Here is a 21,368-nt window from a genome sequence, read left to right as displayed (position 1 = left end):
TTCAGTCGTTCTTTTATAAATTATTATTAAGAACCTCCAAACACGTCAATATACTTATTATATTAGATTCTCATATTTAGATGTGGCATTTCAGCACGGTATTCATTTTCCCTTATCTTCTTCCAAAAAGATGATGCAATTGCCGCATTTTACGCACTTAATTCGAGAAAAATCTTAAATTCAAATTTCCTTTTCATTGAAAAGAAGATGTCCATATCTGTCGCTTCATAGTTTTGAGGACAGCTAGGGAGAGCGTGGAAACCCGACTCACCCTTATTTTCCGAAAAAATACATTTATTCTCTCCAGTTTCAAGGAAATGTCAATATTTTTATGAGTTCAGGTTTTGCTGAGAATCGTGTTTGTCCGAAAACCATTTTGAGACCATATTAGAGTACTACCTTTGTCAAATGAGCGTAAAGGCTTTTTAATTCCTTCTAAATATAGCTATAATCCCTCAAATGTTATTGTTCTAGGTATTTTTAATCAGTTACAACATTTCATTACTATGTATATTTAACTTTCTCACGAGAGAGATTCAGGGTGAAAATAATATTTGCAGGCAAATATTGCCAACGATTTTAATTGCAAGCAATACATGATTGCGGCAATATTAGAGGAAATTTTAGTATTTCGAATTCAGTTATTCGAGGGGAGTTGTACAAACAACTATCAAATGCTGTTTTGGGGATTTTTTTTGAAAATTTTTCCATCTGAATTTGGATAGATGAGAACTCCACCACTTTATTCTTAGACACCTTTATCGTCTTCAATATGGCTTCAGATGACTGCCCAAGCCTCAAGACTTCATCTGCATTATTTAAATTTCAAGTAAACATGATTAAAACGTACTAAAGTGGTTTGTTGTTCCCCCTTTACCCTGTTCGATAACATTTTAATTTTGAGCGTGACATTCAATTAGAATGTTACTGACAGTGTCGCGACAGTGTCTTCGATGTTTTAAGTGCAACGAGTCGTTCACAGTATAATGACAAGCCCTGATTATGAACCGCGAAAATAATTTACATAATATTGTCTTGAGATTGTTTCTATGGAGGAGTCAAGACTGTGGGGGACAAGGTTTAGCTTGAAGGGAGGTTGGGGGAACAACTCAATTGGACACTGCGATGCTCCGATAAAAACAGAAATATACAGCGTGTTTTCTAAACATACGGAGCAAATTCAGAGGATATTTTTTGAGGCAATATTGGGAAAAAGTTCATATGGACATGACCGGAAAGGCTTCATTTCCGACATATAGGGTGTTGAAGTTTAGAAAAACCTTTTTTTTTGCAGAATAGTGTATTTCTTGGATATATACGAGTTTGCCCATGTATGTCAATGAACTATTATATCGATGATATGATCTGTTTTGAACATTATATTGGGATAAGTGGAGCGTTGAGTAAGAGTCTGAACCTGTCTGTATTTGACAAGAATTTCGGTGGCAACTGTGGGTGGTAAATGCTAGTTCATCTAACATGATCTAAGTGCATCTCCAGAGTCCACAAGAGAATGGAACCATGCATCAAAACAGACAAATTTCATACCAAGATTGTTCCTATCAATAGAAAAACCTTTAAATATATTGACGCTGGTGGTTCTAATTGAACCAAAAGAGCACGGATTGAGGACATTGAGGCTACACTACGTAATGCATATAAAAAACCACACATCGGACAAGCCTAAAAATATTTCTATAACTAGATTATAGTTCTTCGGAAATTAATTAAAAAATAGTTATACATTTGTAGGCTTAGTAGATGTTCAATATACAACAAAACTGAGCTTTTTTCTGGTAGATTGCTATATTATATTGATTTATTCATACGGGATAAATATTATTCAAATCGCTCTTTTTTTTTAACTTAACTACACATTCTTAGCAATCAAAAAAGATTGAGTCTAATACAAAGCATGGTCTCCAGGGTTAGTAATTAATTACAGCTCTAATTTTGTCCTCCACACTGAAAATGATATTGTTTATTTCCGCTTGAGCTATCCTCCCCCATTCGTCTGACATTATCTCCCGGAATTGAAAGGCACCGTAAATATGGGAAAACTTTTCTTTAAGGCATGTCCCGAAATGGTCGGTTGGATTCAGATCAGGCGATTGTGCTGGCCATCGCAGTGCGATCATTCCTTTCCTTGGCCGGCCGGTCCCGTCACAATACCGGTGACACGTGGACGAGCGTTATCATGTATGAGGCGAAAGTTTTCACCAACTGCACCAGGAAATGGTCGGAAAGATTGGTACCGACGTACTATCGAGTTGTGAGGAAACGAGGTGTCGTAAAACGGGGTTGGTTCTGCCGTTAATCACTATACCTGCCCACACCACTTCTATATAAATAGACTTTCTGGACGTAACGTAAACGTTCCACATTTCCAGACCGGCTCCACACTTTCATTCGATGAGAACCTGGGTGAAATCCAAATCTGGATTCGTCAGCGAATGAAGTGTAGCCCCATCAATTCCATTCCAGTTTCGATATTTTTGCAGCGCGATTTCCCTGGAAAGAGATGGACGTCTCAATGGTGTTCACCCATGAAGATGGCTTTATGCAGACAATTTCTAACAGTATTTCAGTCTATAGTCACTCGGTGAACCCATTGTAAATCTGGAACCGATGCCGTAGTTGTAGTTTGATTTCAAGCTGGTAAAACTAAAAATCGATTTTGAGCTGCAATTTTGATGCATTCACATCCAGGGTGTTTTTCGGTCGAAGACGCGGTTTGTCTAAAGCGCCGCCAAAACCGAGTGATTTGACACTTTCGGAAAACCCATGCGTTCGGCTACTTCAGTTTCTCTCAAACCAACTTGAGGAAGATCTACCGTTCGATTCATCTCATCCAGAGCTCATGTTGTTGTTCCATGGTGAAACACAGTACATTCAAAGCACTTACTAAGCACTAGCCAGTAGCAAAGGAATGAGATTGGATCAATCTGTTAATTTAGCAGAGTAGAAAATTCTGACAATTTCTTATCCGCAAGAAAATTGTTCAATTTCTTACTAGATTTTTGCAATAAATTGAAATGTGTATTCAGAGTGCCGACTTGCACTAACATAGCGTATAAATCGTGTATAGTTACTTGGTATCGGTTTTATGCTTTTTTAAAAATATTTAAAGACTTTTCCCATTTTGTAGTTCCGTGTTTTTGGATCATCATGGAGACCATCGAGATGACGGATTATCTGGGTGATTCCTTAAATTTCCAAGGGTTCATAGATTTGACAAGGAAATCGTCTAAATTTGGGAATCACCTCGGAAAATTGAAAAACCTCTGGAGGATAATTTCCAGTGTAGAGATATTCTTGAATGTTCCAGGATAGTTTTACAGGTTCCCTTATTTTCCAACAAGTCCTGGGGGGCATCAAGGAGTTTGAAGAAACCTTTCACTTGGAACTTACATTCATAGAATTGCTCAGGAAGTCACACCTTTTATCCGAATTATTACGTTTAAATTCATTCGAATTTTAGGCACCCAGTTTAGTCGAATATTCGATTAACTTTCAATACGAATTCCAGTTTGAGTTTGCCTGCAGATAAATGACTTTCGAAAGTGTCGTTGCTGTTTCTGCCGCCATCGATGTTCCCCTGGAAAAAAATCTCCCATCGCTTAATTACCGCCTTAATCGAATTAAACCGAATCGAAATTGCTTCCATGTTTGCCTTAATTAAATGGAGTAAATTTTCAGTACTGCAGAGACTAATTAGAAAGTAAGTGAGCCTGACCGATTCCCTTGGAAAAAACGACGAGGAAAAAAGACGCGGCATAAAGCGAAGACATCCGGCGAGGGCCGAGGGGCGGCGAACTGGGCTGGGGGCGGCGGCGGGACAGCCTGTTTTGTGATTTCCCCAGAGTGGTATTGATTGAGAAATGCAACACCTACCTTGATGCTTCGCAATGTCGTTTCGTCGTTTTTCAGCTTCCCCCCATTCTGCTCCGAGTAGTTGTGCTCTCATTAAAAAACTTTGTGTATTAAAAGTTCTTTTTAAGCTTTCTTAAGTTCTTATAAAGTTGTGACGCCGCCGCGGTTCGTTGTTTTCTTGTTTTTCAGTTGGAAATATTTAGCGACTCGGGTTTAAGTAATTTCATGCTTTCCGATTTGAATTATTCATAAGGACCATAAATCAAGGACCAGATGTGATGCAGCTCTCTAACGATTTTATGGAACTTTTCATTAATTTCCACCTTTTGGATAACTCGGGACCCCGGTCCAGGACACTCAAGCCTGAACGCCCAGGTTGGTGCCAGTTCGAATTGATATTTTTCAGGCACTTCTGACCGGTCCTGTCCGACATTAGGCCCCCCCTGAAATCGTTTTTCGGCCGGAATTTAATTTTTTTTTTCTTTTAGGGCACGAAGCGAGGCCACAGAGTTTGCAATGCTGACCCAAGTTTTGGGAACGTTTAACGTTTTGCACTGTCAATTGGAAAACCAAAATTTCGTTTTTCGTCGGGAGTTTTGCAATTTCCAGTCTACTCGAAATAAACCCACAGAAAACTTTTACCGCAAATTTGGATAAATTTTTGCATTTTATGCCTCGAATCGAAATATCGACATTTCGATTTTCTATCCGAAATCTTGAAATTAGCTTAGGAATTTGTAGGAAATATTTATAAGCGAGCGCATTTCGAACAGTTATTGGTTGATGTTGGCGCAATTAGAAAATTGAGTATAAAATCTCTTAACATCATTTTGTGTGTAAGTCCTAATAGAGCTCCCTTTAAAACATCCTTTCAAGTAACGGCAGAAGGTAATAAACGCCATTTTGCAAACTTCCAGTTTCTTCAAAACGTTTTTAGAACTACCAGGAATTTTCTTAATCTTAAAGCAGCTTTTTGTTAAGTAACAAATTAGCACCGACTGTGCCTCTCTAATTCGCTGATGGTCCCAGAAGTCCCCGACCTGACACTTAATCCAAAAAACATTACATTATTTTTCAGCGTAGTCTCTTTTGAGATTGACACACTTTTCTCGGAGATGTCTTCTATACCTTGTTTATACTATGGTCAAATCAATTTCGTGATTTATTAATTTGGTAGAAAAATGAATTTTTAATAGTGAAATTGGCCCCCTCTTGCTGCTCAAAAAGCTTGGCATCGCGATGGCATTGATTCAATCAAGTTATCAAAGATGTCTTGGGAAATTCCATTCCGTTCTTCAATTATGGCATTTCCGAGATCTGGAACACTTCGAGGTGGTAAATTTTTACCTGCAACACGTCTTCCCAAAGTATCCCAAGCCTGCTCAATTGGATTTGCATCTGGAGAATTGGCAGGCCATATCAAGTTTTTTATCTATTGCCCGAGCATACGGCATTATAATAGGTTGAACAATTTTATTGACACTCCTGTTGACGTTGAAGGGACCATTGGTAATGAAATAAAGATTTTTATGCACGTTAAAACTAATACCAGCCCATACCATGATACCTCCACTTTCAAAGTGAGATCTTTCTCTGATAAACTGATGATGTGTTCCACGTTCATGGCAAATCGGAACATGTCGATTATCAGGTGCTAAAGTGAACATAAACTCGTCACCGCAGAGTACCTGACCCCAGTCATCATGAATCCAATTTCGGTAAAGCTCGACCCATACTCTATTTGCTCTTTTGTGTTTGGCAGTCAATGAAGTACACAGCATTGGTTTTCGGGCATACAATCCTACATTATTGTGGAGTCTATTTCTTATGGTTTGAGTGGGCACAAACCTTCTGGTACCACGAGCAAACTCGCTTCTTAGAAGTGTTGCATTTACATTGCGATTTCTTCTCGCGAGCAGTGGGAGAAGTCGGTTTTCCTTGGGTGTTGTTGTTGTCGGCCGACTTTACCCTGGTCTTCTTCTAATATTTTCTGTTTCAAGAAATCGATTCCATAATCTTAAAACTACACTTTAGCTGACATTAAACACTTGAGCAACATGCGTTTGAGTTCTCCCAGCTTCAAGATGCCCTATTGCTCGCCATGACTTGCTTTCCATTAAATCATGTTACGCGTGCATTGTAGGAATAATGAAATCAAAGAATTGCGCACCACTTATTCCCGAATACAAAAGTTCAACTGATACTTAAGTAGCGCTTGAATGCGCTTTTATACTCTTTGTGAGAATTCAAGTTAAAACGTATAAAATCGACAGAGACCTACTATATGCATTATTTTCCTGTTTAGTCCTGTAAAATTATTATTATCCTCGAGTAAATAGGGGAATAAAATTAAATAAAAAATTATATTCATAAATAATATAATATCTTCTAATTGTTTTGAATAGTGTAATAAGAAGTTTCGAATTTTTCAAAATGGCCATCAACCGCGAATTCCATATCTTCATTTGCAAATCTCTTTCCACCGTGGCAAGTTTTCAAGTTTGGAAATGGAAAATAATCTAAGGGGGCTAAATCTGGCGAATAGGGTGAACAAGGAAACAGTTCTAAAGTAAATTAATTGATTTTTGTCATCGTGATAAGGTAAGTGAGGACTAGTGCGCTGTCTCGACGGAACAATACTGTCTTTTTCGTCGAATGCAGTCGCTTTTTCCCAATTTCTTCATTCAACTATTGGAAAAAAATTGTATAATATTCTCCATTTATTTTTTTCCTTTAGGAAGATAAAAAAAAAATTGTCCCGCGTAGATCCCAAAAAACTGACGCCAACACAGCAGTTTTCGCCTTCTTTGAAGCCGATTGTTCCCTTTGAGTTCATTGTTTCGACTGCTCTTTCGGCTCAGGTGTAAAGGGATGCACCCATATTTCATCCATGGCTATGAATCGACGCAAAAACCTCCGCTTTTTACTGCGAAACTTTGCGAAACACTCCCTTGAATCATTCTCACGGCGATCTTTTTGTTCCGGTGTGAGCAATCGCGTTACCCACCTTGCGCACGCCCATCTCATATCCAACTGCTCAATCGGAATGCGATGTACAGTACTTTTGGAAATGTCTCTAGTTCGGTACGATTTTGTGGAGGTTCACCACAATTTCTAGAGTGGTCAGATCTGGAGTGTCATCGGGTCGACCACTGCGGAGTTCGTCTTGGACGGCCGCGTTTAACCTTAATCGTTCGATATTTTGCAGTTGTTAACGAAGCATCAGATTGTCCCAGGGTACAGTCTAACTCGGCTTTGCTGTCAGACTAAGACCTTCCAAATGAAAGTATTGAATCATGCATCGATGAACAATTTTTTCTATGTTCGCAAACTCTCTAAAGGTGTTCACTAGAATCGGCTTTGAAACAAACACAAATGAACATAGCACCATCCAACTTCACATATAAGCTTTTTTAAATTAAGTTTTTGTACTTCTGACAAAAAAAAGCCGCCATCTATACGTCAAGTTGGGTACTTCTGGGACTGTCCTCGAAATTTTCCAGATCTCACTAATTTAGATCACCCTATATATCATTATGCTCTAAACCCAAAATTGCCGTTATCCAAGAACCAGGAAGCATTTATGGAAATTGCATAGCCAATGTCTTTTGAACAGTTGTTTCGCGCAATGGACAAATTCTGGATTTGGAAACGTCATATATACAACTTGTAATATTCCCGCGGGACCGGCATAATCATACAAATGTTCTCCGGAGTCGCTTTCGGGATCGACTTTGCATCCCGGAATTATCCTGCTGCGGTATTTGACTCGGCGTTTATGCCTATATGTATTAGCTATAGTACACCTTCGACGACTTCCTTTTGTGCCTGCAACTTTGCGGTGTTTCTGATTTACAGCCGCATTCGTTCTCGTTAAGTCGATTAAGGAGGTAAGCCTAATTAGAGTCGATTTCGAATTCGAATGCAATCGATTTAGATGGAGCAGTAGAGAGTTTGTCATTAAAACTGAAAGAAACTGGCAGGAAATGCGTGTCAAGTTGTCCATTAAGTACTTTCCATTCCAACGTTGTATTCAAAGAATCCAACGGAACAATTTATAAGGACATAGGTCTATATCTACCTCTTACGAATTTCGAAATAATCGAGGATTTGCGTGCGCAACAATTGTAGCCAAATGCCACGCCATTCAATGACCCGAAACTCGACATTTTCAAGTTGATCGCCCTGTACAGTTTTATGTTTTAAAATTTTATTATGCCAAAACAACAGTTTACTAGCACGTAGCCCTGTATCTACCTCCTTCGAATTTCGAGATATTCAACGATCCGTAGACGCAGCGAGCTGAAACTAAGTTGAACTTACTTAAATACTAGAAATCAGACGCGTTTGAATAGTCGACCCCGTGCAGTTAATCAAATAAAAAATGTACTAATCCACAGTCCCGCACATATCTCCCTCAAATTGACAGATATATAGCAGGATCTTAGAGGTGTGCAGAGCAAGTGGAAAGAAAGGAACCAAACGATCCTTCCGACGTTTCGGCCTAGTACCATCCTCATCTCAATCCCCACCATTCCCCGTCAATTATCACCCGATCGCTTAACTTCAATTTACCAGCAACGAGCCTCCCATATGTTAAGCGAAATTGACAATTAGGTGTAGTGGTGATGCACAGTTCAAGACCCGGCACCACGATAACCTGTCAACCTAGAACGGGGGGCGTCGCGCCGGCGTCTCGGTCGTCAATGGGGTGTGGCGGGCGCCGACGTTGCGTCCGTCACAGTGTGTTTCGCGCCCCGATGCTGGCGTCGTGTTTCCATATGGAAATTCGCGGTGGTTGGTCCCGAGTCCCGATACATCGTGTCATCTCATGGAAGATCTTACCGGTAAGTTGATCAGTTTTAGGTTAGGTTCGTTTGGTGTGGTGTCGATGAATACGCATGTGCGGGGAGTATTTAAGCAATGTTAGCGACTTTTTCGATAAGAGGGATTTTTGGGAAATTGCTTACTAAGGATTTTGAGGTTAAATGGATAGTTTTTAGCGCTATTCCAATGGTAACGTAAACCATCAGATCGGTGTATTGAGATGTTCAATCATAGACCTACTAGTTATCAGTAATTTCGAAAATGTGGATTTCGCGTTAGTAATAGTAGTGATGAACACAACACACTTTTTTTAGTGAAGAGGAAAGAGGTGAAAAAGTTGAATGAAAAATCGTCGTTGATTACTCGAAATTTAAAAACTTTGTAGCAATTTGATAAAACACAGTATGCCAGTGATATGTATGAAAAGAAAAACAGTGTCGTATCACAAGGGGTTATAAAGATTACCACTCAACATTCCTAGAAAGTACAAAAAACCCAGACGGCCATCAATTATCTTCGACATTTATAACTTATAAGTATTAATCTAGCAGCATTGCTTTAGAAATACCAAGTAGTACCAAGAAAACAATTGCAAATTTATAAAATCGAGTTTTTGTTGACTCAATACATTATTTCTTCTTACTAAGGGCGAAAAATTTGTTAATGTTCTAAGAAGCGTTTCCAAAAATGTTGAAAAACATAATTCCAAGTTTAATAACATTATTTGAAAAAATCAGGGGCGTATCTGCACGGTTGCCCCCGATTTAAAACATAGGAAAAGCTCTAAGGTTTGTCTAGAACTTCCTACAGTGGCACAGTTTATAAACTTATAGCTAGTAAAACCACCAGAAAGCTACTAATTTCTATTTAAATCCCGTGTAAAAATCAGCAGTTTCTCATCACATTTTAAGGGCTACTCATTTCATATTCATTCGCACAGTAACTAAGAGAGCTTAGGTTTGAATTAATACTAAAAAATTCCCTTATTTTCTCCATTCTATGAAAATCCAAAAATACATAAATTTCATTAAATCAACACATATGCTTCATGTTAATCAACTCCCCTGGCAAAACTTCACCTGCGTTCGTCAACTTTTAATAAGGACGGGAGATAAAACGTAAATTGGTCGATAAACACTGACGAAAGAGTCTTATGTAACATAATATTTTATATTGCGGGTTTACCTGAAGTTGAAAATAAATAACGCGTTTCATATATTATTTCATGTGGGTTTCGGTAATCAGCAGAAGAGGAGAGAACGATAAGGGACTTAGGTTGCATGAGGCCCGGCGCAAGAGAGGACGCCTGTTTGATGAAAATGTTTGTTGTCAAACAAAAACGAAGTTAAAAAATGGAAAGAAGCGATTGAAAAATTTGCCACCTTTAAAAAGAGATTTTGTGTTCGCCAAGGGTGTCGTGAGTAATGAGTGAACCGAGACACATGCAGAAGGTTTTCGAAAATGTTCTGAACTCAAGCGAGAATAATATCGACTAAAGACCTTTGAATGCAGTCCTACTAAAATAAAAATAAAAAAAATCGAAGTCATTCTTATTAGGGAGTAGAGAATTTTGAGCTGTTATAAAGATTACTAAAAGCCACTAGAGTTTAGAGAATTAGGAGAATATGTGCAAAAATATTCTTAATTCAGAAAGGCGTAGTTTCAGCTTCTGAGAGGTCATCACGAGTGAGCAGAAAAGAAAACATTAGAAGTACAGTTTCAAAATCTCTGTATAGGAAACGACATTCTTCATTGTTCTAGAGGCCTCCGCGTATTAGAGAAGAACTTAAAAATTGTAAAAAGTTGATGGCCTAGAAAAGAACTCATTCCACGCTCGACGGCAGACTGAAAATTGGGAGAAAAAGTACTAGATCTTTCTCAAGCTAGATGAATGTACTCAACTACAGCTACAAACTGATTAACAGAAATTTTCAATTGGTCTGGGAAGGCTGTAAAACTTTTCCAGCTCAAGAAGTAGCAGTCACCTTTTCTCTAGAGTTTTTCAAGAATGCGTTAAAATCAGAAATATTAGAGAACATGTTCGACAACATTTTTAACTCACAGAAAAACACTTTTCGTAGCACTGAAGGCTGTTAAGGACGATTAGAGACTGAGAAACACAGCTGAAACTTCTAACAACTTTATCAACTCAGAAGATAAAATACTTTTAGTTGCTCAAGCAGCCTTCAAGGCATCGCACAGGTTAGGAAAAAGAGCTGTAACGTTGTACAATATTCTTAAATTGCTAATTCTATGAGCTTTCTCAATCTAAAAATAGCAATGGGGCACTTCCTTCATTAGGTTTCTTAGTCATTTTTCAAAATGGGAAAAATTTGCAGTAAATACTTTGACACGAGTTTTATTTTTGCCTTAACATTCTAGAATTTAGCACAAATTTTTGTTAGTTTCATAATCTATAAAGGTCATATCTGAGCTATGCGAAACAGACTAGCGTATATTGTGTCAAAAGTCAATCAGAGAATTGTGAATATAAAAAAAAACAATTGACGAAATTGCTTGATTTTCAAAGACTTTTTCAAATTGCCCATTTGGGTAGACCTCTGGTCCATAAGAAGGTTCGAAGATCAACAGTAAAATTTTTTTCCAAATTTCGAAAGCCTGTGAAAGAATCCTTTGCTAAATTTTAAGATAGATTTAGTATTTTTTTTACGACCTTGCTGCATGACACATCTGTAATTTTTAGCATTTATTTCCCATCCCCGAAAGAATAAAATATGCGAAAATCGGGACAACAGACCAGGAAAAAATTAAAAAAATATCACTATAAAACACAAACTCTTGAGCTGCGGTAAGTGCTTTAACGGTAAGTACGCCCATGATAATTGATAGAAGAAAGTAGAACTTTAGCTAACTCTGTGCGAAATAACAATAGTGTAGAGAGATTCCTTCAAAATTAATTTTCCCCTACGCAAGACGACTCAAAAACAAATTATGATAAGGAGACAAAGAGAAACCAGAACTAAAATACCCTTATGGTTATTTGTTGTTTTCCCCGATTTCACGAGGAAAATACTCGAAAGGAAATAAATTCCGTTTATTCCATTGATTGTCAGTCGAAATTATACTTCCAAGTCGAGAAACATTCTATATCACTACAGCATCGTATGCAAGGCGATTACTGACTACATGCATTTGGGCGCTGGCAAGTAGAAGGATCAGGAAGTCACTTGGAAGCTCAGTATAGTCTAATGTCCCGCCCCTGTCTCCTTTTAAAAATTTTAAGCTACATTTCGTAAAGGGCTAACTAGAATTTGGACTAAATTTATTAAATTCCTACAATTAACACGGTCTTCAATTTCGAGTCGATATGTTTTTACCGTAAAATTTACCAAATTTGAAGGAAGAATTCAAAATTTTTTAAAATTCTGCCGTTCATATTGTCGAGCATAAATATGGAAATTTCAGGCAGTTCGGCTTGCTTTTCGCCCCTCTTGCTCCTCCATTCTCTGGGCCTAAATGTGTATCTAGATTTTTTTAAAAGCTCCCTATCATTATTGAAAGGTAATGCCTGGCTTATATTGCCTTTATTATGTACATTTATACGTGTAGAGATAATGGAAGTCCACGAATCATCATTAAATAATGCGTCACTGCCTACCACTTCAAACAAACATCCAGACGAATGTCATTATTACTGCTATTAAATATTCTGGTGCTACATAGAATAAATTTTCTAAAACTGTCCCGATTCTCTTCCCGTAGGGTGCCGACAGCTGAAAACGAGCAGATGTCTTTCATTTGCGTTTCATTCTATTTGTACAAATTGCTGATAACGCGCTCAGATAACGTCGTTTTATTGCTGAAATATCATAGGTTTTTAATTAAAATGAGCGAGGCTTAAATAAATAGATATAAATTGAATGGGGGGGGGGGCTTGCACGCAGCCCTTCCTATTCATCATTTTTGTTACATGATGTAAGAAATCGATAGAAATATAAAGGTTCTAGTGCGAATCTGAAATTACAATTAGCTTTCCGGCAGCGGGTAAACTAAAAATCAATTAGTTCCACCTGCAGCAGCAGGTCGTCTGGGTGTTTAATTATGTATCCACCCCTATAAAATGGTTTAATTAAAATTTAAATGGAGTAAATTTGTGTATACGCTCATTGCTGCCGACACAAAGAAACGTGATATTTTTATCACACGTGACCTGTGTGGCAACCTTCTGTGCTTTACTATTAATAAGACTTTCGCAAAACGATAAATAACAAACACGTTTATGGATTGTCGAAGCGAACCAACCGCCGTTTTACACGAAAGGCACGCTTTAGACCATCAAATTCTTGGGAAGCCTTTTTAACATATCTTAAAATTTCCGATGAAAACAAAAATTTCGAATTTTCTACCCCCCAATCGATGGGTCGTGGTGGAAGAAGTCAGCAACGGTTCCGCATTAGGTCAGCAACGTGCTTCGTGAGCACTTAAGGATTCCTCGGCAGGTGATCGGGTACCGTTTTCACCAAAATTCAACGTTTGAAGGGCACTTTTGAAGTGAAGTTTGGGAGTATTTCTCGTTGTTATTTATTAAAATTGAGATATCGTCTGCCTTTTGGACGCTGGGACACGTTATCAAGCACACGAATAAGTGGACATTACTAGAGTTTGACCTATTTTAACGGTAGTTTAAAATGTTTTGTAACTATAAAAATTGTATAACTGAACTAATTTTCAGCATTTATTTTGAAAGAAAAACAGAAGAATTAAGAGCGAAATCACTGGAAGGCTGAAATAATGCTACACTAAAATTGTTGTAAAATTGTTCAATCGGTATTAATTTCCGAATCATATTTTCCCCGCTATTTTTCGCTCACAGACATGCCACACGATCTCTCTAATTTAACCGATTCTCTTCTCTCGCACGGTTCCTTGTCCTGGACACCCTGTATGCAGCTGTGTAAATTGCTAAGCGTACATTATTACGAGTAATACCATATTGGAGCAGTAAAATAGTAAATAAATAGTACGGAAGAAATTTTAATGGGGAAATTAAATTTTAAGCTCCGGGACGTGAGTGGGAACTCATTACCATGGAAGGGATAGTGAAAGGGATTCTATCAAATCTGATCACGAAAAATATCGGTGGCAAATAAAAACCGGAAAACGTGGAATAGGCACGATTGTCCACCGGATATAATGGAATATCGCACAAAATGTTTAATTTTTTGCCAAAATACGCTTGGAAATTCGTATTTTCAGATATAGCTTAAATCTATTGAAATTTAGAGGCTAGGTTCGGGAAAATCTGAAATCTGAACATTTTTCTATAGAAAAGAATGCTTTTACATCTATAGAATTTCCATAAGTAGGTTTATTCTAGTGGAACCCAAAATGTACGGCAGCTAAGTTTTTTAAGTGTTTTTTTCATTGCCTCTTTTAAGTGCACTGTGGATTCTCATTATATATAATCTCGAAATATCGGAGGGTCTTCTGTTGAAGGTGCTGCCGGAGTAGTACCAAATTCCCGACCTAGCACCCAATGAGAGCGAACTCCCCAAAGTTTCGGAAAAAAAACTTTCGAAAATTCTTGCTTCAGTCCAAACCAACGGAAATTTCTGCACAAATTGCGTCCTGATTAGGTCCAAATTTCAGTTAAGAAAATTCTCCAGAAATTGGCTGATGGGTTTTTTTTTGTTTATGAGACACTGAGCAAAATTCGGATATTTTATACCTCATATTTCCCGACTCATTCCATTTTAGAAAAACTAAAAATTCCCTCTTTTTGTAGAAGATATTTACCCAGGACAATTCGCTTGCAGTTACAGCAGATGTAGATGCCCCGTTGAAGTTGAGCAGATACTTTTTTGAACGGAATTATCTCTCTGTAAAAGTGGTTTACATGCGTCTTATGGAATTTGTATGTGACGTACTTGAATTATTTGCTAAATGGTTTAAAAACGTGGTTTCTGCATTTGGACTGTTTGGGCAGCAATTTTTGACTATTACCCTATTCTATCCTTGCGATGAACACGAGCACAGAACGGTTCCCCATAGGAAACCCCCGCACATCAAAACATTTACCGGATAACTTAACTTTAAGCTAACTTCCCTAGCGTTTAGTTTGGCCGCGAACAAAACAAAAGCAACAAACTGCAACTTTCCAGCCGTAAGAAACTTCTGGAAAACTTAAAACCTAAATTGTGTTTACCGTATAACTCTGGAAGCACTTGCAGCCTAGACAGGCGAGTCATTCCATAAACTGAAATAATTTTCGGAAACAACGTCACGTGGTCCGTAGGGAACAGGCCCTATCTTCATTCAATTGTTTTCCCATTCCTTATAAATTGTTTCTTTCCTCAGAACAGAACCCCGAGGGAGGTAACTTTAAGTCGGATAATAACGGATTTAATTCAATACGGTATGAACGATTTTCCGGACGTTTTCGGGGTATTGTATTGGTTCCATGGGGGGAAAAGAGGAACTTTCTTCATGGGATTTCGGCTGTGATTAGCGGCAGTGGAACTTGATGAATTAAACTTTTATTACTTGACAATCATACTCTCTAGAACAACGGAGCCGCGCGCCCTCCGAAGGAAACGGATTTTTGAACATTTGTTTCTGAAAATGAACTCACAAAAAGTTCGTAAACTTTTGCTGTTATTTTGCAGCCACAACTGCCATATAATGGCAGATCAAATGTAAGTTCTTTGGGCTTCACTGAAATCACTTATCCCTGTGTCATAATATACAGGCGACGTGAAGCTCTACCCAGCCGCAGGCTTAAACAAGGCATTCATTCTAATTAAACTCTGGGTAAAACTAATCTATAAAGCTAAAGTAGACTCTGCCAGATTGCTGGTTAGTGCGAAGCTGCCTTAAAAATTTCAGTTTAAACTTTTATGTCTGAAGAAACTAAAACATGCCTCTAAAAAAGTTAAGCATTCATTTTCATTACTTTTACTACATAGCTAGGATGTAGTCATAAAGAATGTGGTGTGCCTTATCGGCTTAATCTTGTAACATTGAAGGGTTGATTGTGGTCGTATTCATAAAGTCGTGTTCATTTAAAGTCGACTAGGAAGATACGGTTATGCGTACTTTATGACCCCATTTTCATGCACTCCGTGCGAGTTACGTACCAGCAGTTTTCCGCTGAAGGTCCAGGGAATCTGAACAGTTTGCGCAAACCTGAAAGTCCTAATGTAATGTGATATGTGACGCTCATCACATTGCCTCATCAATTACCTGACTCATAGTACTCGAGAACCTTGGGAATCTTGACAAGGTTCAAAACTAATTTAGGCGTCAAATGTGTATTCTCAAGCAATAGTGACTCGCGAGGTGAGGAAAGACAATTCCCATAATTTCCACATCCCGGAACTGTTCAACAGTCAGAGCAAATTTGGAAAGAACTGATTTCGCTCATTCGTACATTAATTCTAGCTCAATGATATATAAATTTGTGTGAAACCCCTGAATTTGTCTGCAATGATTAACAGATTCTGCATTCACCGTCGAAGTCGTTATAAACACTGAGCATGCAGCAATTTTCATAAAGTGCCTGAAACACAGGTTTATTCGAAACAACGCTATCTGGGAAAGAGTGCCATCAATATGCTCCTGGGAACGAAAATACTTAAAATGTAAATATATCTATTTGGCTGCAGGTATCTCGTTAAATATTGCTCAAAATTGGGTTTAATATTAACATATTTCGGGGAAAAGTTTCATTTGGACAACGCTGGGATTTGACGTTGTTTCCAACCAATATTTGCTTGGTTCATTTCGAAAGCGAATATGCTTGTTAAAAACGAATTTGATTTAAAATCCCGACCATTTTCTACATAGACTTGAGCTACGTTGGTCATTTATTGTAGTAATTTGAAACTAAGAGCTTATACTCGTATAGTGTCTGGATGCAATAGTCCTTAATTAAACCCAATACGAGCTGTTAAGTCAGCATTAATTACCTGGTCGTGACCAAAATATTGTGGCAATTAGGGAAACTGAATATTGCTGCTGCGATCAGTTGCATACGCTGTCTGGATATGGAGAATGGTGAATTACATATGGGAAAAATTAACCGAATTTTCAGCCACCCTCAATGGGATGTGAGGACCATTTACTGCTTTGTCTTCGCTTTCAGCGGGCAGATAAAAGAGAGAATAGAAAAGCCGGTTTTGTGCATAGGAATCCAAGGTAATTTCGAAAATTGCCCGTTTACGAGGCAGAGTTAAAATAAAACTTCAAAAGTGGTCTAAATAGTGCTTCAAAAAAGAGATATGTGAGTGGAATTTAGGGACAATCATCAAAGAATTTTTAGAGAGAATTTACTTAACTAAATTGTTGAATTTAAAGCGCAATTACACGGGGACCGTGCCGTAAATTCTTTAACGTCCGTGAACACACCTTATTCTCGACTTCTAGAGTGCGATCCGCCATATCGTCGAGACATTTTGGAGAAGGTAAGTTTGCTGCTTCATCGCCGTTCTCAATCAGTCTAGTTCGGGGTAGTGAATACAAGTCAAACGAAAATCCCATTGTAACAATCGAATCGCACATCATTCAATTCTCCCGAAGCCTGGCGAGTAACCAGTCCAGAGGATAATAGGCGGAAAGACATTCTCTCGAAGTCTATGAGGAAAAAATGCATAAATAATAAGTGTCAAAGTCGAAAGTGCCAGCTGATTGCCATGATTACCCTCAATATCCAATTCCGAGTTAATCCATTACGGTTAATTAATTTGTTAAAGTTTTCAGCCTTGAAAAGACAGCAGTGGCACCTCGGGAGGCCATTAAAGTGATTAAATTCTCTTGTCCACTATTGATTTGCCAAGTTTATAGTGTCGATGGGATCTGCTAATACTGGCGAACAAAATTGGATTATTACCCGAAGACAGAAAAAGTGCGGAAAGTTTGGAGAGGCGGTAAAAAGCGGATCTAAAACGGCCCAATTATCCTGTCGGTGTATAAATACTCACGTCTGCAGGGGATCATAAATTAATTACGATTGTCTCGCTGGACACATGTAGAGTTCCATCAAAATTCAGGGTTAAATCAGTATTATTTTAATGCTTAGAATCTGAGTTCGGATAAGGGATCTACAGAATGTTCATAAGGGCTATTTAAATTTAAAAGGCTAATACGGGATCCGACCTCAGAAGTTAAGCAATCAATCACCAACTTGGCGTCACTATCATAGCCCCTTGTTTAAATGCTCTTCTCTTGAATTGGTCTTTTTAATGTGTTCAACCACTGGAAAGGAGAGGAACTTGATGTACGTGTAAGTTCACCCGAAAAACAATTTCTTGCCCTTAACGGACGCATCCAAAAGTCGTTATTGAAACGCTCTGATTTTATTCTTCTAGGAAATGAGACTGATATTCATAAGGAAAATGAATTAATAGCGTTAAGTCTAGAGTGAAAGAGTGAGATAGGCTGATTGTTGCAATATGGACCGTTTACCTAAAAGCAATAGCCAAAAATATTTCAAAAAGGCACAACATTCCAGTGGTTGGCAATGCTTCTGATTGACTGAAATCAGTAGCGTTACACATTATTCTGTGTCCTAGAACCGACAAAATCGGATCTTCCCTTTGAAAATTTTTGTTTGATGTTCGCAAGTTTACTTCCACCAGTTTCTTTGACATAAACTTTAAAAAGGCTTCTGACTTGTACTCCTATGGTTTCGTGTGATTGGAGCAGTTAAACGACTACAAGACATTTGACGTAGTAATTTTGCCTTCGTTCCACACAGCATATGAGATTCGAATCTTAATTGTTTCTGCCAAATACACAACTTAAATAAACATAGAACAGAAAAGTAACTTTTAAAAATATTGACCCCCCTCACCAAGAATTGTTACCTGTTATGGGAGACCAGAAGTATTCAGGGGCAACCACTTGAAGCCTCAGATGGGGCGATGTCCCTCAATCCAGATCCAAGAAAATGCCACTAACTTAATACAACTTTAATTATACTAACTTGAAAAACTAATTAAGATCACCTTGCAATTTAATTCTGTTCCCTCCATCCTTTCCGCTTACCGTGGAAACAAAGTTGGAATGTAATATGAGAGATTTAATAACAAATATAGAAATATAGGACAAATATTTCCTGAAGCTAAATTAATCAAGTATGTTTTCGAAGGATGAGGGTTGTATTGCTAATTCTACTTTGAGAGGCAGGTGACATCTTCGTCAAATTGGATTTCATAAGAATTCTATCGGAATGTCTGCCAAATACGGCGAATTGCGTAATGATAATATTGGTATGATGTAATAGGAACAGGCGTATTGCCTCAATTCAGAAAAGCCTCGATTCCCTGTACTATTAACGCCATATTACGACACCGCTTTCCAAGGAAACCGTAGCTTGAGTTCCTAATTAGCAGCGGCGCCATCAATCAAAGTCGTCACTCAACTGAAACAACAAAATTATGTTTTCCAAGCAATGTTCTCCCCTTTTGAATAAACTTCAACTTAAAAATGTATTCAAGGATCACGATCCTGTCGAAATTACCGTTAGACATCGACTCACTAAGGGCAGGATCGTAAACTATAAAAGGGTAGCCAAGGGCGTTATTTTAAGTCCCTGAACATTGAGGTCTATCTTAAATCTGAGCCTCGGCAGTCAAGTAATTTATGGTGTCGTAAAAATTCGGTTTTTCTCGCGTTTAATGAATTTTCGCCAGTTGAAACCTGTGAGCTTTTTAAATCGACCTTTACGGGGATTGAATTTTATGGCTCATATACAGGGTCGATAAAGGTTTCATAATGGAAAGGGAAGTTAGGTGAAAATTTAATAAGTGCAATTTTGTAAAGCTCTTTACCCTTATGGGTCTATAGAGTACAGAAACTTTCTCTGTTTAGAATTTTGCATTACATAAGGTAAAATTTTAATATAAGTTTTTGTGAAACTCTTCACCCTCGTCGGTCAGCAGAATGCATCGACTTAGACCCGCGTACTTGGTAGTATCTACGCGGAGAATCAAAGTTTGGCGTTACAAAAACCTGCATCGATCGAATCGAGGGATGAAAAAACCATATAAAAAGGGTGTATCAAAGTTGTTGTCGAAAAGTGACGAACCAATTTATTTTATTTGGCAAGATGGGCACCGGGAAATTCGTGAAGTGGCATATTGATTGAGTGTTAACGGCAGATGGCGGGACGAAAGTTTTCTTCTTATATTTTGTCATGATGGAATACATGTTTGTCATATATTCCCTAGGGCTCTTTAAAAATTAATTTTTAGGCAGAGAGGTCTGGAAACTTTTCTAGGAGCTTGATTCTATTTCATTAGAAGCTGTATCTAAGAACTGGGTTACCCACAAATTAATCTATTGATGGCGCAGTTTTAAAGTACTTTATCCGAGCAGCTTTTGAGATCATCAAGACGGTCACAACCTTAGCTCAAACATGCAAAGGAGGGATATGTTAACATCCCAGGAACGTTGGCAACAAGGTTCCAACAATCTCCACCCTAGCCAGAATATAGTATCACCCTAATCTCCCCATCCCCAACAATGTGTCAAATTTTTCGACGGAATGACCTGGGATCCAAGCACCATTGTTCATGCCTTCCCACCTTTCCGAGAGTGAATGAGAATATTTATATAAATTGGAACTGACCGCGCCGTCAGTTCTTTATACACAAGTTCACATGCAGTTACTGGGACTGCCTTGGGCACAAACACCCTTCATGCCTTCACACTTACCTTAACATGTGTACGATTTGCTGACGACACATTCAGTTTAAATTGAATGTACCATATTCACTCAAAGATTTGCGAATTCGGGCAGGCGTGAAGGCATGCCCGACCGTATGTATCCCCTTAATGAAGCCTCGAGAGTAACTGCCAACACGTGTATGATGAGCTGATGGCGGGTTCAGTCCAAATTTAGTGTATCATATTTATTCGCAAATTTGCCCCTTCGGGCGGGCACGAAGGCATGTTCAACCATGTGTATACCCATTAATGGAGCTTCGAGAGCAAGTGCGAACATGTGCATGAAGAACTGATGGCGCGCTCAGTTCAAATTTAATGAATAGTATTAGTTTGCAGATTTGTCTCTTCAGGCCGGCGCGAAAGCATGACTTTACGCAATGTTCAGCAGCCATGAAACCACAGTCTTTAAGGAGTTATTAACGTATTAGTCGATACGACCCTTTCTTCGCTCACCCTAGTGTGATAGAGACCGAAAGAATTTTTATAATAAACATTCGGGAGTTTATTAGGATTGCACTGGCAGGACCTAGTTCTTTTTCGTGTCGGTTTTGATGAACTCAGTTGACCGGAATTTTTTTATGTGAAAATGGCAACTTGAGAAAAACGGCAATGCGCCACCGATGTTTAAATATTTAAATAGGGCAGCTATCGGAGTTTTTGCGGAAAATATTCAGTTGTCTTCATCAGACATTCAGCATCGCTTTATTGCGATAGTGGTGCACCGAACGTTTTACCGTGCGGGCATTTTCCCGCAATTTCTCTATTGGTAAGTTTAAAGGTCTCTTATGTGGCGTTATCGGAAATTGAAAATTAATCTGGGAGAGCAGAGCGTTTTGCGAGCGTCACTTGAATGCGAGATTCCATGAAATGCATCCGACTGGAAAACAACTCACCTGAAAAAGTAAATTACCTATATTTTAAATTCAATTTGCTCTTCATAAAATCTCACTGGAGATTTATGGCTCAAAGTCGAGGCTCCG

Source organism: Euwallacea fornicatus, chromosome 2, assembly GCF_040115645.1.
Source record: "Euwallacea fornicatus isolate EFF26 chromosome 2, ASM4011564v1, whole genome shotgun sequence".
Classification (NCBI taxonomy): domain Eukaryota; kingdom Metazoa; phylum Arthropoda; class Insecta; order Coleoptera; family Curculionidae; genus Euwallacea; species Euwallacea fornicatus.
Note: the sequence above shows the minus strand (reverse complement) of the source record.